Genomic DNA, 24,267 nt, shown 5'->3' with positions numbered 1-24,267 from the left:
ATTGGTTTGGGTATGATCAGTTTGGGTCTTCACGGGTTCGGGTCTCAATATGAAGTAGAAGGCAAATCATTTTTTGAGAAACGAATGGAACGACAAGAAAATGGGTTCGGATTCAAGTTGGTTCGGATTTGCATTATGTGGAACCATTTGGGTTGGGTATAAAAGTGGGTCAGATCCAAATGGGTCCAGGTCTTCATTTACAAATGGGTACTGCAATTTATCACGATATTTTCCCCTCCTCTAGACAATCTCCACACCGAGATTCGTGATGCCAGTCAAGACTGAAGGTTGTTTGTCATTTCTAGTGAGGTTGGGAGCTTCAAAATTAGAGCGCCTTTCAATGACGAGAGTGAGTGAGTTGGTTTGATTGATGGAAGGTGTCCGTTAGGAAGGAAGGAAGGGAGGGAATTTTTGAATCGTACTTTCACCTTTTGTAACTTTACCTTTGTTGCATCATCCTTGCTTCATCATCCCAACCCTCTCTCAGTCCTTTTGTAACGTAACATAAAAAAAAAATTTAGAGGATTTTTGGGGCTCCGGTGAGTTTTTTTTTTTTGAAGTGGTGGTGGAAATTTGTGCTGGTTTTGGGTCTGGTGGGGCCCTTTGGTCTTTGGGCCCTGCAACACTGACAGAGCAGGGAGAGAGAGATACCCCCACTTGTGGACAACCAATCTGTCCTTTCACCGTTGGGAAATTAAGGTAAGGTAATTTCCTGATGCAGTCCATTCTCTTACATGAAATTCCATGTCAGGACCACCTTTTCTAAAATTTCTGATATGAGCTTAATTTTTTTTTTTTTTACAATGGTCAAGAAAATGACTTGGCTAACCAACCGTTACCCTCAACCAATTAACTTAAGTTCGTGTCAAATATGTCATTTTACCTTTTACTTTTTTCATTCATTTAATATATGATTGTTGTTATGGATCAGACTAGGGATATCAACATTTGACCTTCACCGGATCATCGGGTCGGTTCGACTTTATGGCAATAGACGCCATCCATGGGTTCCGAACTTGTAACATCTCATCAATTTAATGACATTTAAAAGTCGCCCTATCAGGTGAGCGGAGAGCCCTTGTGGGATACATGAAGCAGGCTTAATATATAAATAGTAAAATAATATTTTGTATGTGGCTCTCTATGCTAATCCAACTCTATGGGTTCGACTTGAATGCTTAGTTGGGCCTTCTTCTTTATTATCTAACCTAGTATGGTTGGGATCAGGTCATGTACTCGACTTTTGACACCCCTAAAGCTTACCCAAACTTATATATCAGATCTAGTTTTCATTTTGACTTTTGAATTTTGGTTATCGTTTTAGATTGTATTACAACTCGATATTCATTATTGACCTTTTAGCTTTAGGTAAAAAAAAAAGAGATTCCTTGTTGGATATTTTATATGGCTTTACTTAACTTTTAATGAAAACAGTAGATATTCAAATATGACCCTTCATAAACAATTGTTTTGATATTGTATGCAACTATGACTTATGCAAAATCTTATCTTAGTTTTACTGGTAGGATGAGCTCATCCTAAAACTTATATAAGTTGTATAAATTTGCACATAAAAAAAACCTCAGCCTCACATCTTTGGATATTGTTTTTGATGTCTCACATATCAGGTCAAGGGTAAATCTTGAGTGAGTTAGAGTGATGCAATGTACATGTTTTTTTTTTTGTTTTTTCTGCAGTAGGATTTTTAGAAGATGTGGTTATTCATAGTGTCATTATAAAAAAAACCAAACTCTAAGAAACCGTGGAGCATGTGACACATATGTTTACAATAGATTCAACATTGTCTCTCTATCAGTTAGGCAATTTGATATGCACGACGATAAATAGCCTTATAAAAGAAAATAGTTGATAACCACACTAGTTAGTAGCCTTTGAAATATGATTAATTATGTGAATTTCGGTATTAAATAATCAGCATGTCCTATATAGGTATTGTATGTCTATGTATTGAGTGAGCAAAGTTTTTCTAATGCTCACAATAGTAACTAGTGTGAGCACATTATATTAAGGTGAGATCTAGTGCACCTTTCAATGTGATCCCAATTAATATATTAGTAAATATACATATATTGAATCAAAGTCATGATTTGCCAAACAAATTTTTGTAAATCTTATTTTTGAGATACACTTATAATTATTGTATCTGCTAAATTTTGTTTTTGGTATCTCTAAAATCTCTATAAATTTTAGAGACTTGTTTTAATTAAAAATTATTACCTAATGAGAGATAACTTTGTTAATTAAAAAGTGTGGTTAGAGGTTGACATAAACTATGACTTCTTTTCTTAATGAGAGACTAAAATCCTCATATTTTATAAATAGGGAGTCTCACTTTAAGAAGGAGCAATAGAAAAATCCTTTTGAGTAGCCTCGTGCCATGTAGCTAAGAGGCAAGCCCAAGTTTTCCCCATAAAGTGTGATCCTAAACCTAGGGTGGACACAAAAGCTTAAGCTTGAATTTATTTTGATGGTAGTTCAAGTTAAAATAAGTTGATCCAGCCTTGTATCTTTTTTTATTCTATTCAATATACACTTTTTTTTCTTTTAATGTTGTTATCAATTTATGTATATTATTTATTCAAATTCATGTTTGAATCCTATACTTATTTGCGTTGGATCCTAATATAAAATTGAATAACATTTGAACTACTAGTTTGCGAAAGTCATAATTTTGCAACCATATGTTAGAATTTTAGGATTTTTGATGCATTAGAAAGCTTATTCAATTATCTAAAATTTGTTTTTTTTAAACCAAAACTAAATTCCTTTTCTTTCATGTCTGAAATTTCATCACAAATAAATAGTTTATATTTTGACAGCTTCAGTTGTTTATTTAAATAAACTTGATCTTATTTCTAATCTTAATTAAAATCGCGTCGATGATTTGTTATTAGAATTATATCTTTTTTAATTATAAGTATAAATTATTTAAAATTTGATCCATTTAGACATGCTTAGATATGTAAAGAGGGCTCACACATTTGAAATAAGAGACACACACAAACACATATTTAACACACTCTCTTTTAATTCCCACATAGAAGAGTGTGACTCCCTTTATTTATAAACCTTTTAATGTATGAGTTACATTTAGATAAGAAAATTCTATTATTTTCAATCTCCTTATAGTCCTTACACATATAAGATTCATATGAGGTGAGTCATTTCTCTTGTAGGAGACCTACTTAGCTTAGACTTTTTCTTCTCACAAGCCTCTTTGGCAGGAAGCTTCTTAGAAGGACTCTTGGGCGTTCTATCTTAAGAAGGACTCTTGAGCATTGTCTTGAGATTTGTATCAGATCTTAGATCTGTATCTGATCATGGATCTATTGTCTTAATGTCTCCCCTCAAGCCAATCCCTATGAGGTTGAGCTTGTTCCTGAAGTGAAGAAACTTTGGGCTAGCCAACGGCTTGGTTAGGATGTTTGCGAGCTGATCCTAGAAAGCAATGATCTAAACTTCAACTTTCCCTTTAAAAAGCTTATATCACATAAAGTGATAATCAATTTCTATATATTTAGTCCGCACATGAAAGACATGATTTGCAACCAGATATGTAACATCTAGAGTATCACACCATATAACTGGAACATCAAAGGAAAAAATGTCAAGTTTTGTCATTAGGTGTTTAAGCCAGACAAGTTCAAACACAACACCTGCAAAAACTTTATATTTAGCTTTTGTACTGGACCTGACAGCTATATGTTGTTTGGCAGAGCTCCAAGACAATAAATTGGTTCCCATATAAGTCAGATAACCAACTATAAATTTGTGATCTGAGCATCCTACCTAGTCGGCATCATAAAACACATATAGCTACAAAGAAGAAGACTTCTTGATTTGTAAACCAAAATTAATGGTTTTTTTGAGATAACGTAAGGTCCTTTTAACATGAGCCCAATGATCATGATTTGGTTCATGCATAAACTGGCAGACTTTATTAACTAAATATGCAATATGAGGCCTGATAAAAGTGTCATACTATAAAACGCCAACTACACTCCTATATTGAGTGACGTTTTCCAATAGTGTTCCTTAATGCTTGGATAAAGTCACATTTACATTTGATGCAGTGGGAATAACAATCGGTTTACAACTTATCATCCATGTTTTGAGTAAAATATCTAACACATATTTTCTCTGACAAAGCGTAATTTTAAAGTTGTCATAAACAACTTCTATTCCAAGGAAGTAATACAGAGGGCCTAAATCTTTGATAGAAATTTCACATCCAAAACTATGCATGACTTGCTTAATAGTTTTACATGAATTGATTGTCATAATAATATCATCAACATAAACCAGAACAAACATATGAACTCTCTTTTTATGATAAATAAAAAGTGATGGATCAACCTTTGATGTAGTAAACCCTAACATTTTTAAGTAGATACATAGTCTTTCAAACCACATCCTAGGAGCTCATTTTTAACCATAGATAGCACGTTGCACAAAAAGTTTGGATGACTCTTATTTTTAAAGCAAGGAGGTTGACTCATATATACCTCTTCTTGTAGTATACCATAAAGGAACACATTATTTGCATCCAACTGATAGATCAACCACCCTAAACTGATTGCAACTGATGTAGTTTTAATGACTGAGTTGAATGTTTTAAAATAATCAATTATCTCTTGTTGATTGTATCTCTTAGCAACAAGATGAACTTTATACCTGGCCATGGTTCTATCAGCATGCCTTTTAATCTTATAAATCCATTTGCATCCAACTAGATTAGTAGCCTTTTCTGAAGAGAGTCTATGTTTGATTTTAATGCACAACATTAACTTCTTTCATGGCCTGACACAACTTAGGTTCAGTGAGAGCCTGGGTGAATGAGTATGATTTTTACTCTTTTTGGCTCACCTCAATTTGGAGAGTAATAAGATATTTTGTTCCAAAGAATAACTTGAGTTGAATAGTTCCATCCTGGGTTTTGGTAATCATATGATGCATTTGGAATGGAGCTTGATGGGAGAGGTCAAGTATAAGGTTTAGACTTGGAGATGAGGTCCTTGACCATAGTCCTTGTTCATTGGATCCACTTGGTTGACCAGGTTGGACAAACTAGGTATGCTCAAGTTTCGGTTCAATGACCAGAGTCCTAGGAGGAGTCAATATAGGTATAAGACTATGAGGTGACCTTGGCATTTGATTAGGTAGGTCGGTGGTCATTTCAGTATTTTGGCTAGGAAAGACAGTTTCATGGTAACTTATGAGATTAGGCAAAATAATTAAGACTAAATGCTGACTTTGTGTAGGACTTTTAGGAGAACTGTCTTTCTGATTTTGAATCTAGGTTGACACTTCTTAATATGTGAGAGACTTTTCTTTTCAGTATAGAGAAATTTATCTTCATCAAGGATAACATGTGTATAGACAAAGCTTTTTCTAATCACTGGATCATAACACATATAACATTTATAGCTAGAACCATAACTTAAGAAAATACAAGGCTTAGACTTTGGAGCAAGTTTGGATTTAGCGTATGAAACCAAATATGAATTGCACATGCTCCCAAAAAATTCCAGGTGTTCATACCCAGGGACACTTTTGAAAAGTTCATATGGGGACTTTTGGTCGAGATTAGGTATAGGTAGCCTGTTGATGAGATGAGTTGCAGTGCGAAATGCATCTACCCAAAATCTATTATCGAAGAATTGCATGGAACATCAATGTCAAGCCCGTTTCAACAACATGACGATGCTTTTTTCTACTACATCATTTTGTTCAAGAGTATGAAGATAAGACAACCATCTTTTAATGCCACAACTAGATAAAAATTTTGTAAAACTGTTACTAATAAATTTTTCATCACCATCACTATAGAGTATTTTTATTTGGCTCTCAATTTGTTTCTTAATAATATTTATAAAATTTATAAAGCACATGAATGCATCAAATTTTTTGACAAGTAGGAACAATCATGAAAATTAAAAAAATCATCAACAAGAAACAAATAAAACTTGTACCCTTCATGGGACGTTATTGGTGCAAGACCCCAAATGTCTGCATGAATTAATTCTAAAGGAGCTTCAACAAAAAATTTAGCTTTGCTGAATGACAACTTATGAATTTTGTTGATAGCACAAGATGGACGTAATTGAGTTTTATTATTCATAACTAAAGTAGACTTACTTTTTTAAAATTTTTTTAGAACCTTAAGACCAGGGTAACCTAGTTTATAATGCCAAACTTTATCAAAAAATTTAATCGTATTACTAACTTTAGCAAAATTAATTGTAGGAGATTGATTATCTTTTTCATGCTGCCCAGTTGGCTATGGGTAAAGTCCTTTCTTAATCGATCATTTTAGGAGAGTATTCTTGCTCTGTGAATCCTATACACAAAATCCATTATCATTAAATTGAAACAAACAATGATTATCTCTTGTAAACCTGACAAGAGATTTCTCTTAATAGAGGTATATAAAGAACATCCTTTAACATGAATTTTTTTATTTTTAAACCGCAATGAAAAATGAAAGGTTACCTAAACTAGAAATAGGTAGGTGTGTCCCACTCCCAACCATGATGCCATCTGAGCCTTGATATTTGCTTTTATCAGTCATGCCTTGGTCTTCAGAGGTGACATGATGTGTGGCCCTTGTGTTTGGGTACCACGATGAATCTTGCATATTACGACAATCACAAATTTGAAAGACTAGTCATTCGCTTTGTTAGGATTGGCTAGATTGAGACTGACCTGTAATACCAAAAAAATTTAACCCAAAACTCAAGATTTTTTAAATATTTTGAAAATCACAGCGAAAATCATTAATTAAAAAGATTAGTTAAAGTGATTAGGCGGGTCACAGATCTATCAAACCATACACTAAATTAAATTGAATTTATTAGTCACTTAAATAACTTAATTCAGTCCCATAAATTTAAAATATCACCAGTATCAATATAATGTCTAAAATAACAATATTGTATCTAATCAAAAGTGCACAAAAAAGAAAAAGATTTGGCTCTCAACCTACCGCAACATCCTCCCATTACAAAGCATCCTCAATCAGTGTGTGCATGTAATGTTTGGAGTCAGACTCACCAAGTCTTAGTAGAAGGTACTAAACCAACATATATAAACTAAAATTAATATACATGAAACATACTCCATTTACTTATTTAGGCTGATATTCATTTCAAATATGCTTTATATCATAATTGAATAACACAAATAAACTTCTAAAATAAATATTAACTTTATGCATGAGTAGGTAAATAATACATGCACTTACTAATGCAAAATAGTATCGCTTTTATGCATTAGTGACTTTAAATTTCTTTATTTGAGTTTTCTTTTTAAATGATGCATGCTATGACTAAGTTAATGCACATACAATTATTGTTTCAATTCTTAGCCCTATTAGTACTAACACATACTTAACCTGGATCAGGGCCACAAGTTAGAAGAGGTATTTTCAAACAAGTTATGGCTTAACCCTAGCTGAACACTTTTCACTAGTCTTATCTAAGAAACGACCTTGTCGAAAGAGAGAGCTACCAACACCTCTAACCTGATATATTAGACTTCACTCATAAGTTCTTTATTTACCACCCCACGGTTACTGTAGAGTTTTTTCTATCTCTGTGGTTGGGGAGAAACAACCTTTCGTGCTTAAAACTTGGTCGTATAGAGCCTAAAGTACTGTTGACGTTCTCATTGTAAGCATCAATAGAATTAATGTATATTTTATTCTTTTAATTACATTAATTATATTATATTTAAAGTATACATATAATGAATCTATCTCAAAGATTCGTCCCTCTATTTTTGGCATCTTGATGCATGATTCAATGCTATTATCATTGTTAAGTCATGCATGTTAATTGAAACACATTCACATTCATTTACATATTCATTCTTAGGCATTGAATATGATTATCATCATTCATCTACACATAGTCACATGCCACATGCTTCAATGCACATGAATTTGCAACTCAATAATAATGTTCATTCAGTGGCATGAAATAATAATACATTTAATAACATTTTTCATAAAATTTTAACACATGCATTTAAACACATATCAATATACCTATGCACATTAACATGTCAACACAGTCATAAAAACAATATCAGAAAAACCATGCTTCACATAATTAACTGGCCCATGCTCGGTTAAGGGTTTAATTAGGTAAAATTTACCTCATTGTTACAACAATCACCACATTGTACACAAGTTAAGATTTGAGCTCATTTTTCTGACATAAGTACCCCCACTTGTCAGCTTTCATGCGTTGTAAGCCATTCGTAAAAAAATCACATATAGTGAGAGTTACAAATGTTTTATCGAGTAGTGGTCGGTTTCCCATTTACATAGGCAATGACAAATAAATAGGTAGGTACCAATAAACATATGTATTTTTTTAAGTTCTCATGCAAACATAATAACAATAAAAAATATTAATTATTTTTTTTGTGTCAGGACTGCAGCTAAGTTGCAACAAGTCTTGGGCAAACTTGTAGCTTGCTACAGTCCGATCGTGATGCACTAGCAAGATCGCACCTTGCTAGTCACCTGGGCTATTATAAAGGCTAAGGTTAGGTTGACCCCAGTTTGCAACACCTACACGGGTGTAGCCGGGTCTGCCTACTTTTGAAAAAAAGCAAATTAACTAGCTAAATTCATCTAGTAAATTCCAAAATTTGATGATATCACACTAAGATTTTATAAACCTCTTAAAAATATATTTTTGATCAAAAGTAATATAATTGATTGTTAAATATCTGAAATAGATTTAAAAATACCAATTTTACCCTTATTAGCCAGAAATGAGTAATTGAGCATGTAAAACACCAATAAATAAAATTTAAAAGATAGAAACACATTTATAACTTGAAGATAAATCTAATTTCTTTATTCATTTATAATATCCAAAATTTACAAGTTTTACATATCATTTTGGTTTATATTATGGTTTGAAACTCATTTAAATCTGTCACTAAGTATCCCCAGACTATTTTTGGAAAAAACCTTGTTTTCATACCGAAACCAAGGTTTTTCTTCAAAAATTGATTCTTGGGGTTTATTTAAATATGAACCAATATTAGTCCTTTGTTAGGACTGATATACGAGTTTAATAATGGTATTTTACATGAAGTATGCTCGTGCATATGGATCTGAATCCACCCATATCAGTTTAGAACCCCTACGTCAGAAATCATCAGAAATAAGGAACAAAATTGAAATGTTGAAAATGTTGGGTTTGGTGGGTTGGCCTCCTTCTTTTAACAACACTACCAAATCAATTCTTCAAGCTTCAATAGAGCCTCCTCCCAACACGTGAGGAAGAAGAAGAGAGAAGGAGAGGGAGAGAGAATAGAGAGAGCTTAAGGCAGAGGAAAAAAAATCAAACAAGGGGGCGTGTGATCCCTTTTTAACATAGTTCCAAGGGGTTTCCAAACCCCACTAGCTAAGTTTTAAACTTCCAAATTTCTAAATCTTACTTACCCTTTTCAATTGCTATTCCTTTTTCTTCTTTTTTTTAAACATCTACTTAGGGTTTTTAGGATGGTCTTTGATATATAACTTTTTCCTTTGGGTTTCATTTTTGACAATGTAGGGGACGGTCGATCCTTGTTGCCCATATGGGAATCAATGCTACATGGAATCCCTCTTAATCTAGAGGGTCCACCAAGAGGGACGTCCCCTCTTGATTCAACTTACTATTTACAAATTTCAAAGACCTAACCTCTAAATTCATAAGTTTTTTTTTTCATTTTGGAATTAAAGAATTTGTTTTTCTAAGTTTTATAATTTGGAATGTAGAGGTCTAGCCATCAAGAAGGGCCCACTAGGGTGGGTCATCCCACCCTAGGAATGCCACTTTCTAAATTACTAAATCCATAAAAATCTTGTCCCCTATTTATTTGGTTTAAGTAGTCACTTTTCATTTTTGAAAATTTTCAAATCCTAAGAGCTTTTCTATTTTGGATTTCATCCCAAATTCACACTTAATTCAAACTTAAATTAAATCTTAAATGTAATTCATTCGTACTGACTTAAATCCCACATATACTTTAAATCCAATTTAACCATGAGTTAAAATTTGATTTTAAACCTTAATTAATTTTGAACCCTTTTAATATATAAATTCAAACTCAGATTGACATTAAATAAAATTCTAATTTCATCTTATTTAAACACAAAATTCATATTTTAATTATTTATTAAAATAATTAAAATTGATAGTGAAATTTAAATTCATCTAAAACTGTAAAATTAAATCCAAATTAAGTTCAACTTAAATCAAGATTAAATCCAATTTAAAAATCAAAATATGATTCAAAATAAATTCTTAATTTGAAATTCACCTCAAATCTAAATTGGAGTTTAATTTTCAGTTAAATCCTAACTTATGTTTAAAATAATATTTTAACATTAAATTCATATTTATTTCTCATAAAAATTATAAAAAATTTATGGGTTTTACATGACCTCCTTGATTGTTTTGAAAATTTTCAAGACCTTTGCCTCTACCAAAGGAACCATCTCTTCCATGACCTCTGTTGAAAAAGAAGGTCATGGTGGATGACTCTTCTTGTAGAGATTGCTTGTTTAACATTTGTAACATCTTCTCTTGATTTAACAAGAGTTCATAAATTTTTACAAAAGTGGGCAACAAACTACGAGTAAAAATTGATGTAACAAAACTTTCAGTCTCTCAAGAGACTATTCAACGAATAGTGAACCAATTTTTTATCAGATACATAAACAACACATAACGAGTCAACAAGAAATTTGATATGGTTCAGATACTCTACCATATTCTTTTTTTTCTTTTCGTGCATCATGAAGATCTTTCTATAGTTATAGGATGCATATGCTAAACTCAGAGGTGTATGATCATTCCAATGTGATCCAAGCCTCATATGCAGATGAAATATGTATAATTTGCCCTAAGTCAGGTTTTGTGACAGTTGCACAAATCCAACTAAGAGTCAACTGATTTGCTTGTTTTTACACTATAAACTCTAGATTTGGTTTCACTTATTTTCCTTCTGTAACAAACTAGCTTGGCGCAAGGTAGGATACATCAACATACTTTATTAGATCTTAAAAAAACATAATTGACTCAATCGATAGTTGTGTCAATCAAGCTTGATTGACAATAATGAAGAAAACACATTTCACTGGATAGCCAAATTTAGCATAAGGAAAGAGAGACTCGAGAAGGACAAAGCAGAATTGGATGCCATACGGCCATGACCGAATAGATAGGATGTTACACACAAACAATCACCGAAGTTTGAAGGGCATGAAGCTCTAATACCATGTAAAGAGGGCTCACACGTTTGGAATAAAAAACACACACATAGAAACACAAATTTAACATGGTTCAATCAGTGTGACCTACGTCCATGAATAAACTCTCTCTCTCTCTTAATTCATGCAAAGAAGAGTGTGACTCCCTTTATTTATAAACCCTTTCATGTCTGAGTTACATTTCGATAAAAGAACTATTATTTTTAATCTCCTTAGAGTATTTACACATATGAGAGTTATAATTGAGGTGAATCATTTCTCTTGTAGGAGTCCTACTTAGCTCAGACTTCTTTGCACAAGCTTCTTCAACATGAAGCTTCTTGAAAGAACTCTTGTTTAGAGGCATAGACTCTTAAACGTTCCATCTTGAGGCAGACTCTTGGGTGTTTTCTTGAGATTTCTACCGAATCATGAATTTGGATATGATCTTGGATTTATTGTCTTAACAAGATATTTTAATTGATTATTTATAGTCTCATATATTAATTTTAAATATTGTTTTGATCATAGAGATTTTATTTGTGTATTTAAATTTAAATATCATAAATCATGTATAAAAGTGTATAGCTTCTATCATAAGTATAATTATTCAAATAAAAACTAAAAAATAGGTATAATTATTTCTTATATAACAAAATAATGGAATTTTATACTTAATTGCAATTTTATGTGGATATGACATACTCACTTGATAATATTTATTATACTATTTGAATTTTGTAAAGTTTATAGGTTATTTATTTTATCCTGAGAACATTCTTTAAACCTAATTTTAGCCAAAGGGGGCTCCGCTTGTCTATCAGGAGCAATTAGTGAACGTCACTTTGTGTTGGGACGTTGCAAGTTCAAATCCCAATGGTATATGGTTGTATAACTAGTAGGGGTCTGCCTACCCCCAGTTTTCTTTGTAAAAAAAAATAAAAAAAAACTTTCTTAACTAACCCAAATAAGTGTTAGATCCCGTTTAGGCCAATATCCTACTCAGGTCTCACAATAAAAGTTTTGAATCCCGTTAGAAAACGTGACCTGCAATATGGGATCTACCAAGAAAATGTAATACCTACTGATTTCCACGTGAAAAATTGGTTGGGTTAACCTAAATATATTTGTACTGGATCTGACCTACATTTGGACAATTCTTATCCAAAACTGAAATATGGACAAATATTTTGAGCCTAAGTCTGATCTGTTTCATTCATTTGTAAGTTTCTAAGATATAAAGGCCGTTGGACGTAAGTTCAAAACATGTAAGAGCGTTGGTATATGTGTATTAGAAGTGGTCACATGTTTTTAAATAATAAGGATAAAATAGGGATTTTGGAATAGCAAAGAGTTTTTTTTTCTGTTGCATGCTGAAAGGGTTAACTGAAGGTCTTTATTTGACCATTGTGAGAAAACATTAGCCGGTGATAAGAATTTCAGAAAAAGGTGTACCTGATCTGGAATAACAAGTAAAAGATTGGTCTGCATAAGGAAATTACCCATTAAGGTATTTACCTGATTTAAATAACCTCCTTGGGACTGATATGTTACTTCTTTTCTCCCCCTTTTCCCTGTTTGTTTTCTTATTGGTGTAGCAGCTGTTTTTGGGGCATAAATTATTGAGGCTGCTTTAAATTTGAAAAAGGCTTAATGGTTGGAGGGAAAGGGCTGGCCACACCATCTCTCTCTCTCACTCTGTCTCCTGCTTTTTTGAAGAGATCCTGAAATTACTGAGGTGTACTCAGGGTTCTGTGCCTTGGACATTTTTGTGGTGTTGACTGTGATGCGTCACTGTTGCGGTTTAGGGGTTTAAACTTTAAGCTGCAGTTTTCTTCAGAAAAACTGAGACCATGATATTGCAGGGTGTTTGAAAATTAAAGAGTTAATAAGATGGTATTCACATGCACCAACTTATCCATAAGAGAGAGAGAGAGATATGGTATTCACATGCACTACTTATCCATAAGAGAGAGAGAGAGAGGTTCAACTTGGAAGCCGGAGTAGCTAGATGGTGGTGGTCATTGGAAATGTCCGGATTGATCCCATCTGGATCCCATCATGATACTGATATGTCTTGTCAACACCATTTTTTAAGGCTAACCTAGCGTAGGGTATATGCCCATAGGATGCGTCAGTGCTAGGTCACTAAACCTTCTGCCAACTGGGTTAGTCCACACCAACTGTCACTGTCCCAGCACAAGCAAAGTGTGCGACTTGATTGGAGCTTGGAAAAGATGTTGAAGTTTCATCCAGCGGCCTAGTTTTTCTTGTAAGGCCAGTGTCCTTCAAAACTGTGGGGTCTTGTTGGGTATTGAAATTATGATAACGAGTGGGTGAAGGGTATTTTTGTCAACTGATGTCTCTTTCTCGAGCAGCCATGTGCTTGGTTCTGCTAGATGATAATATTATATGTACAATAATCCAAACATATATGGGAGCATAATAATAACCCTTGTGCAACCAAAAAAACAAAAACCGATAAACCCTAATTCTTCAGTGTCTCCTTCATTCATTCGGCCCTTCTTGCTTTCCTTCTGTTTTTTAAGAGAGAGAGAGAGAGAGAGTGTGTAGTAGGACTCAGCACCATTTAACCATGACCAACCATTGGCGCCACTGCCACACGGGCTCAAGCAAGTGACTCTTCAACATGTATGTGCTCTCTCTCTCTCTCTCTCTCTCTCTCTCTAGAAACCTTCATTTTTCTATCATTATCATTTCATCAAAATCATATCCAGTAGGAGACCATTTGGGGGTATTTTTCTGCAACTCATCTGCATGAATCATGAGTGGTGATTGAAAACGAAAGACTGAATGCTCTCTCTCATTTTGGGTTATGGTGGAAATGGTTTTGTGCTCATGGTTTTGAATTCCTTCTCCATTGAGGGACTCGGGAAGGTATGCAGATTCAGTGGGTAAGTGAGTCATCGTTTTGGGCTCTGCTTTTGGCAGTGGGTTTGAAGAGATGGTTTGTTTTGGTGAACCAAGTTGAGCTCAGGCTAAGGCTAGACCAAGTTAACCGAGAGCACAGTTACTCAGCTAGCCTTGCTCGAGCACAGCTCGACCCTTGGTTCTCCCATGTGGGTCCTGGTCCGGATCCATCCTTTAACTTGTTACTCTTGTCTTTTAATTAATCCTTGATGCTAACTTATGGGTGAAAATCGTTTGAAAATGTCGTAAATTGGCTTTTGGGTCCAAATCCGGTTTCACTCCACTTCCTAGTTGGCCTGGCCTTTTGAGCCTATTGACCATGTGCCCTACAGTATCGGATCAGGTTGGTTTGGATTTGGTTGAGCTCTGACCCATTGACAACCCCCAAGGGAAGTTTGGTGCCATGCATCGCTTGAGCAGATCAAGTCTGGACTTACCCGGCTAGCTTTTCATGTAGCCGAAGTACTCGTACTTGACTTGGTCTTAGTCAATCACTTGGTTCAAATCGAGCCCACCAAGTGGGTCCGTACTTTGGACCAATATGAAATACATTTTCTTCTGTTCTCGACCAATCCGCTCGCACCACCTGCTTAGAACTGGGACCTTTTTACCAAACTACTAATTTCGAAGAAAGAAATAAGAGACATGGTGGGCCCAGCTCTTTGGGCAATCTCACTCGGTAGAGTAGAGCCTTGGGCTTGGCGTTGGTTTCAAGATGGCTACATGCATGGTGCTTGCCTGATATGTGGATCATCGTCCAAATCCCATATTGAACGGCCTTGCTGCGGTTTGGGCAATTTTGTCTGCCAAAATGTGGGTCGTCCCCCACTTCATGTGATCACTGGACTGCTGTCCTTGATTAGAATTTGTTGATAAGCAAGCAGTGAGCGTCATCATACATCATTCCTTGTGCTTAATACAGTTTTAAATCATAACAAATATTAAAGATTTCACAATTTAGGAGGCACGGTTCCGTATGCTGCAGCATTGCCTTCAGCAATCCGTGTCCGTTCATCCCAAGATAGATGGTTGATAAACACTGCATAAATCTTGTTCTCTGTATTATCAACACTAACGCCACCATTTTCAGTTTAAATAGCTAGGTTCTTACTTTTCTTAACTTTGTCGTGGGGGGAGGGTGGGGGGTTTGTTGGGATGAAAAGATGAGGAGCCTTTGATTATCCATATGCTGTCAGACCTAGTTGGGCTTTGAAAATTTTTAATCCCTTGTGGGTAGTATCTTGGTGGGTCCCATTGGCTCGATTGGCCCCACAATGATGTTGGTTGATTTGAGTCATTGATCCATAAAGTTTGTATTACACCATAGGTTCATTTTTATCAATGAAAGCTTTCTTAAACTAGTGCTAGTGGATCTCAAATTCTTACAAATATTTTAATTGCTTGCATTAAAAAGAAAAAACTGAGGATGGTATGCGTGGTCCCATGCCTAGCGATACACCAAATCTTCGTTTTGTCATCTTAAAATAACTATTCAATTTCTTCTAGCTTGCTACAATCCAATGGGCACCCATCAACCACTACCATAAAAGAAATTGCACTAATTTCAAATTATTAAGGACCACTATCTTGCTTGATTACAAAAGCTAGTTAACACCACACCAGAGCATCACTTTTATAAAGTTTTAGCAACTACAAGTTTAGACTAGGCATGCCATTCACATATTATAATCTCTCTCTCTCTGTTATATATTTAAATGAACCTGTGCATACTTATCTTTCTTTTCTTTGTATTAGACTGTGAGTTCATAATTTTATTTCTTTGTCACTTAGACGTACGGCCACTGAAGATTAGTAGAATACATTCATTTGGTCCATTTTCAATTTGAATCTTGGAGTAAGGATGGGAAGAGCAACAAGGTGGCTGAGGAGTCTATGGGGAGGGAAGAAGGACCAGGAGAAGAGCACCAGTGACCTGAAAGAGAAGCGAAGATGGAGTTTCGGGAAGCCTTCGAGTAAAGGAACGGCAGCATCGTCGCCGATGGTCTCCGAGTCATGGGCTCGGTCCTACCGGGATGTGTTCTTCACCGAGGCAGAGAAGGAGCAGAGCAAGCATGCCATAGTAGTAGCAGCTGCCACTGCTGCTGCTGCTGATGCTGCTGTAGCAGCTGCTCAAGCTGCTGCAGCTGTGGTCAGGTTAACTAGCCAAGGCCGGAATACCGTACTCCCGGAGACTAGCCGTGAACAATGGGCTGCCATCAAAATTCAAACGTTGTTTCGCGGTTATTTGGTATGCAAAAAGACTCACCTATAATACAAATTGGTCTATCTAACTTCCATTTTGTTAGTTGTTGGGAAAGTTACATGCTGGTTGGAGCTAGTATATCTATATTCCCTCCAAGTATCAGCCTACAAACCCGGTAAAATTTTAACTTAATTAATGGTATCTACAAATTTTTACTGATAGAATCACCATTTATGCTTGATGGACCAAAGAAAGATGTTGGCGACTTGATCTTTCAAAGCAACCTTTTCCAAGTCGATAGAACTACCAAGATGCATTTTATATTTTGGCTAGCATGCTGAATGAGTTCGGGATGGAACTTGGAGGGAGTTTCATATGAAGTCTTTACTAAGACCAAACACCATTTTCAACTTACTAAGCATCCCTATCTTTGATTGATCCTAATTGTAACTTTTCTTTACCATGTATTTGCATTTTTCATGTTTGTATCTTCATTCTCAAAACTCTCTCTCTCTCTCTCTGGTTTAGTGTCAATCAGTGTTTGGCATTAACTTATTCCATTTTTTTTTCCAATCACCTTTGCCTGATTGTGTTGGTATCTCTTCTGCTGGTGATGGTAGGCAAAGAAGGCACTCAGAGCTTTGAAAGGCCTAGTGAAGTTGCAGGCACATGTCCGAGGCTATCTGGTCAGGAAAGAAGCAGCTGCAACACTTCACAGTATGCAGGCACTCTTCCGAGCTCAAGCTACCATTCGCATGCATCAAGCACGCTCTTCTCTCTCTAAGGACACCAAGTTTCACCATGAAGCTTGTCCTCGTCGACCGATCGTGAGTCTCTCGGTTTCTCCTCTTTAATTGTTGCGGTGGCTTGTTCAGATGAGTGATAAGATGGAATATTTGTGCTGTTAACATACTACGATTTTATGCATCCTCACACCAACTTTATTTGAATAAGTTGGGATACTGTATGAGGGAGTTGCATTGCATTGTTTGTATTCAATTTTGCTGGATAAGTGAGTGCATCTAAACATCCTCTAAACCTAGTTGAAGCTCAATTTTCTGGTTATTGATACATTGTCATGCAATGTCCAGGAGAGATTCGATGAAACCAGAATCGAAAATGCGCCAAGTATCCACAGTAGGCGCTTCTCTGCTTCAGTGGAGAACAGTCTAACTGGACCAGAGAGTCCGAAGATCGTCGAGATCGACACCTTCAGGCCAAAATCCTGGTCACGCCGAAGAAATTTGTCAGCTTCAGAGTCATTCACATTTTCCCCTCCTTCCGAGCCGTCTTCCTATCACCCTCCATTAATTATCCACGCTTCCTCGCCGTTGATGCCAGTTCCGGGACGGCTCTCTGTGCCAGATACTTGGTCCCTCAATTGGGCCATACCCGGTGATGAATGCGGCCGGTTCTCCACTGCACAGAGCACACCTCGCTTCATGAAATCCAGAATGCAAGACATACGGGCTACACCAGCAAAGAGTGTGTGCGGGGATGAGATCGGAAGAAGATACAGCAGCAGCCCCAACTACATGGCTAACACTCAGTCATCCAAGGCTAAGGTGCGGTCGCAGAGTGCACCAAAACAACGACCGGATCCGCTCGCGAAGAGAAGGCTATCTCTTCAAGAAGCAGTTGAAGCCCGGGCCAGCTTGAGTGGAGTGAGAATGCAGAGGTCTAGTTCTCAGGCTGCAGAGCCCTTCAGTTTCAAGAATGCAGTGGTCAATCGACTGGACCGGTCTACTGAGTCTGGCCCTGCTTCGGGCCTAGACCGGGACTACTTAGTCTCTCTTCAGACTCACTGGTGACAAAGAAGAGGGTAAAAAATCCATGATTGTAAATTGTGTTCTTTTCTGTTTCCCTGTTAAAATTTCCGAGCTCATGAGCTCCTTTGTTAATTACTAAGCAAGAAGAAAGTTCATTTTATGTCCATGATGGCTTTGTAGCTCACATGTTTCTTTCAATTGAATCATTAGAATTCAAAAAATAAGAATTCTGATATCTAGTGGGGTTGCTTCAATGTGGTAGACATGGCATGGCCTATTAAGGTTGTTTAAAGGGGGTCTACATCATGTGGTCATAAAAATACACCAGCTTTTCGGTTATGATCATTCAATACCATATGCTTTCTAACTGTAAGGGTCCGTCTGTTTCATGTTGGTTTTTTATAAAGAGAGAGGATCACACGTCAGAGGTGCAGTGCCCTTGGATGTCACTCATCTTAAAAATGAACGACACCCATCAAAACAGTGAATAGACTCATTGTGAGCCGCTCATCTCGATGTCATTCATCTGAAACACAAACGACATCATCGGAAAAAAGTGGGGCCCCATCCAAGTAATGGCCATCTCATTATTACAGGTTTTGGTTCATCTTGAGATCAAGGGCATCTAAAGGTGTTCTGACAGATACCCTGAGAGCAGGCTCTGACATGATCCCATCTGTTTTTTTATAAAAAATTGCTCGGCATGAAATTAAGTTTTTTCAGAAATCTGTGCTCTTAATTTCTCATGAAACACCCTCCCCTTCGGTGAAACTGAAACAAATGCTAAGCATGTTAGGGGCACTTTACTCAGTTCCTTGTGATCTTAGACTAATGATTGTTGTCCTTCTTGACTGATCTTAACAAGCAATGTGCACCATTTTTCAGTAATGGTACAAATTTTGAGATGGCCACATAGTAGCCTTTTGGTGTTGGTTTAGGGCTTGGTGTTTTGTTTTCTCAGCAATATTTGGCCTTGTTTACAATATTTTTATGAGTAAAAAGGAAGGTGTGACCAACTTTTTTGGTAGTCAAAACTTTTTGATACAATCCATATGTCGGCCACCAAATGACTGGTCTAACCACAACCGACCCATACCTTAACGTGTAATCCTTATTAAAGACTTGCACTTGACTCGAGATGCAAAGTGGCCATGGCCATTGAGCCTAAACTCAAAGTGGTGCACACACCTCATGCTATACTTCAAAGGCAAGCAAGTTAATGATATTCACCACAAAAGTAGAACATGCAATATCCTAGATTATCCCATTCGTCAGTGTATCATGTTTGAAAGCTTTTTCTATAGATGAAGTTTCTTCTTAAATCTCAGGCATTCGCATGATGTGGGGCTCTGTCTCCATTATATTCTTGCCAAAAAGATACATACGAGGCACTTAAATGTGATCTTTATGGTCCCTTTCTATTTTCACAGGGCTCCAATTGCAGAGCATGAAACAGTAATAGCGTTCTAGGATAGCTTTCTTAGGGACCTTCATTTGCATTTTATGGGACATGGTTAACAAAAAAAGAGTGGGCTTGGACTGCTTGTTTTCAAGTGTGGTGAAGGGTTCATCCTGTTAGGAAAACCACGAGCAAGAAACAACCAAAAGGAAACAAAGAACAAGAACAATCTAACGAAACACAAGAAGAACACAGATTTACGTAAAAAAACCACGGCCGCTCAGAGAGAAATCTTATTACTCTTATCAGACAGTTACAAGCTAGGGAAAGAAAAGCGAGAATATAAACAAGGCAAGGGCGACAACCCTAACCCTAACCAAATCGGGTCGGATCCACTGAAAACCGGGTCCCAAACATAAGTCCCAAAAAAATTTCTTTTTTTTTGGGGGGGGGCGGACCCCCCTTCCTGCAAGGGCAAAAACAGTGAATCAGGCTCCACAACTCATCACATCCATGCTGCTCGAGGACAATACGCGTTCTCTCTCTCTCTCTATATATATATATATATATAAAACTTGCATTGTTGTTGCTGAGTGGTATTAACAGATAGGCACTCAACATTCACTTATTATAAAACAATTGCACCTATTTCAATTAATTAGGTAACACTACCGTGCTTGATTATAAAAACTAATGAAAACAACCCTAGGTTATTATTATTTTATAAAAGTATTTTAACCCTCATCATAGGTTACTGGAGTTCGTTTATCAAATTGAAAAGCGGATTTGAATTAGTAATTCTCATTCATTAAACATGCAATGAAGTTCAATTTTTCAAAGAACATGATCCAATAAGGGTGAGTTAGTGCAAGGTCACGCAAAATAAGATTGAAGTTTTAATATAGCATTCAAAGTTTACCAAGGTTTCCCCATTGGCAGAATGTAGAATGCTCACAAAGGTTGATGTACATACATTGCGTTTTTCACACGCAACCGAATCACACCTGTTTAATGCTGCTCGTGCTGTATGGTCTAGCGATGATATCTCTTGGTTAGGATCCTCTTTTCTGGGTTCCTTCTTTTATCAGCTAGTTTGTGTCACTACCATCACTATGTAAATTCTTTGTATCCTCGACGATTTCTCTTCCTCGTTTCTGAATCTTGTTAATAATATTTTTTCTGTTCTCTCAAAAAAAAAAGTTAGCCATAAAAATGAATTTAATATATCCTCAAGTACATAAATATCATAGAAATCATTTATTGTTGCAGCATTAACAAAATGTGAGAGGTTCAGGAGATTAAATCTCCATAAATACTTGACAATGCTTTGATTGGTTAGTTAGGTTGTTTCATAATAATCTCATGATTCCGTTTGAATTCAAATTCACTGAAGCAGGTACACTTAAACTTAAATGAAAATATTTATTAATGAGGAGCAAGTGAAAAAATATGACATAGTACATGAGAACATTAATGAAATTTAATGATCTGTTTGAAAAATTCATAACTTACTAATATGCCTGAAAAAAAATTGTAAGCCATGCACACTTAGCATAACATTCAGAAATAAGCTTGCAGCAACAGCCATCCAATGTTGCCCATTGCAGCCAGCTAATATTCAACAATTTTGTGGGAAATGGAAAGTTGAATGAATCAACATTTTGCCAAGAGTAGGGTAACTACAATTTGGATTGTCCCAATGCTTCAGTTAAGACTGTTGGGGTGGAGGGACATTGGTTTAAAATGGAATGGCAGAACAATGGTGGGTGAGAAACTACTTTCATTGGTATTAAACTTCACCTTAGATGCTACGATTGAATTCAATTATGCATATTCCAGATACTAGTTTTCCTGATAGGTAGACCATCCAGATGCCATAGTGGGCATGCAGTAGTGTATATTGGTTGTCCATGTTTAAAATGTCAATACTCTGCTAGGTTTTCCTTGTGACAATTGTATCCATGCTATCTTGAGACAACTCCAAGCTGAAACAGGAGCGCCACATGCATTTCTCATTTGTGCATTTATAAGGTTATCAAACTGAGTTCACGTTGAACAATTGCCTGACCTATTGATGCAGATTGAGAGTGAGACACAAGCTGGTTCTGTAAAATCAATTCAGATCCATATTTGGTATTTACATTTTTCTTTGGTTCTTCAGTTTTTCATATTGGATCTAATATTTGATCCATATTTAAGATAGTAGAGAGTTTTAGGGAGGTTTTGAGAGAGATATTTATTATTTTCTTTCATTATTGTTATTTTCTGTTTTCCTTGAATTATTTTTTTGATAGGGACAGCTTCTGAATTTCACCAAGTTGACGGGATGTCACAAGTTCTAAATCCCTTGCTGTAAGGCTGATGCAAGTGTAGTTTCTGGTGGGCAAGGAGGACCTCAGTGTTGGGACATCGGCTGTTTTTTGAATAAGATTTGTTTCCTTATTCTTAGCCATCCGTTACCTTCTCTTGTGCTTATCCTTGGTTGGTTACTACCTTTAGCTGTATGGTAGTTATCCGCCTATTTATTCTAAGGCTGCTGTAACCACTGTATGCATGAATCTATGAGAGAAAACAAGAGTCTGTTCTCATCGTGGATGTAGGCATATGCCGAACCACATATATCGTGCTTTCTTTGTTTCTTGTGTTTTTGAATGTGCGTTAACATGGTATCAGAGCCCATAGTTGCCTGATTGCGTTCAGCCTGTGGTTGTTGCCTTCCTTGCTGTTGATCGTCCACATCCGTGAGAGCCCATCGTCACCTGATTGCGTTCAGCTTGTGGACATTGCCTTCCTTGCTGTTGATCGTCCAGATCTGTGAGGTACTCTTCTATTCCCTGTTCCTTAATGGAGTCAGCATCTCAAATACCGTCTAAAATGGTGGTTCAAGAAGCCAACCCCACGCTTAAGATTATGACTGTTCCATTAAACGAAACCAATTATATTAGCTGGTCCAAGTCGGTCAGTCTGTTTCTTAGCGAAAAAGGGAAGCTCGGCCTTGTCACTGGAAAAATCCATCGACCTGAACCTGATGACGCCCAGTATGATGATTGTGAATCAGCCAACCACCTGGTTATGTCGTGAATGCTTAACTCTATGAACCCTAGCATTGCTGAGGGTTTCCTCTTCTTAGAAACCGCTCAAGACATGTGGAACAACATTCGTGATGTATATGGAGAGCAAAACAATCTTGCTCGCATTTACCAAATTCAACAAGAAATCTCGGTTCTTGTCCAACAAGAAAAACCGTTCCATGCTTATTTGGGGGGCTCTTCGAGGTCGATGGGATGAATTGGCGCAATACCGTCCCATTACCATCAATTCTGAAATCATTAAAGCGTGTATAGAGGAAGATAAAATCTTCAAATTGTTATCATGACTCAAACCTGAATTTGAATCCCTGAGAAGCCAGATACTTATGATGACACCATTACCATCCTTCAACACTATGTGCTCCATAATTCAGCGTGAAGAAACTAGACACAAGGTGATGAATTCGGGTAACATAAACTCAATGACCACCGAATCCTCTACTGAGAAAATGGCTTTTAAGGCATCACACCTACTCAAACCCATTGCTATTGGTGATCAGAAGGATCCTCTTAAGAAATCCAGATTTTGATGCAACTATTGTAAGAAGACATGTCACACGAAGGAGAGATGTTGGGAACTTTATGGCCGTTTGTCTAAAGGCACACACCAAAGGGACTCCTATGCTACAAATTTAGCATCCATTGCCAATCTTGCAACTGCCCTGCAATAATTTAATAAAAACCACCTGGCGGCCCATACGCCCACCGATCCAACTCATGAAGACACAACATGTATTGCATGTTATCTATCTTTCAAAAATTTTCCCAAAAAGTGGATTGTGGATACCGGTGCTTCCGAGCACATGACAGGTCAAGTATTGCAACTTAGCGATATTAAAAATGCTATGGAAAAATATGTATCTATAGCTGATGGCAGCCAAGTTCTAGTTGAAGGAATCAGTACAACCCACTTTGTTGATAATCATGAATCGTCAACCATCCTTTATGTTCCTAGATTTCCTGCAAACTTGCTGTCTGTCAGCCGCATCACCAAAAGCCATGCTTGCATAGCTATTTTTTCGGCTAACAATGTGATTTTTCAGGATCAAAGGACACATATGGTGATTGGTAAATGGACCCAACACGATGGATTATATTTCTTAGATGATAATGCTAAGGCTCTAGTGGCCTACAACTCTAAGGAAATGAGCCTGTTGTGGCATACTAGACTAGGCCATCCCTCTCAAAGGGCTCAAAACAAACTTTTGCCTCATTTACCTTTTTTTTCTAATACGTGTAATGCCTGTGAATATGCCAAATCTTTCTGCCTACCATTTTCTCACCAGCATAGTAGATCTGATGACATGTTTCAATTGATTCATTCTGATGTCTGGGGACCTGCACCAGTAACATCATATTTGGGATATAATTATTTTGTTACATTTATTGATGATCACTCTCGTGCCACTTGGATTTATTTTCTTAAGAATAAAAGTGAAGCTCCAAAAGTCTTTTCAGAATTCTATCAACTTATTTTCATTCAGTTTGACAAGAAAATTAAAGTTTTGTGGTCTGACAATGGAGGTGAATTTGTCAATTCCACTATGACCAATTTCTGTGGTAAACATGGGATCTTGCCTCAACTGTCGTGTGTCAGG

General features: G+C 36.4%; 1 pseudogene; it reads left to right on the top strand.

The window, feature by feature from the left end:
• Positions 1-16,070: 16,070 nt before the first annotated feature.
• LOC149820403 (protein IQ-domain 26 pseudogene) lies at positions 16,071-18,223 on the top strand (annotated as a pseudogene).
• The last annotated feature ends 6,044 nt before the right edge of the window (positions 18,224-24,267 follow it).

This window comes from Nuphar pumila, chromosome 12, assembly GCF_984573655.1.
Source record: "Nuphar pumila chromosome 12, dmNupPumi1.hap1.1, whole genome shotgun sequence".
NCBI lineage: Eukaryota > Viridiplantae > Streptophyta > Magnoliopsida > Nymphaeales > Nymphaeaceae > Nuphar > Nuphar pumila.
The sequence above is the reverse complement of the archived record's forward strand: the minus strand, read 5'-3'. Positions and strand labels throughout refer to the sequence as shown.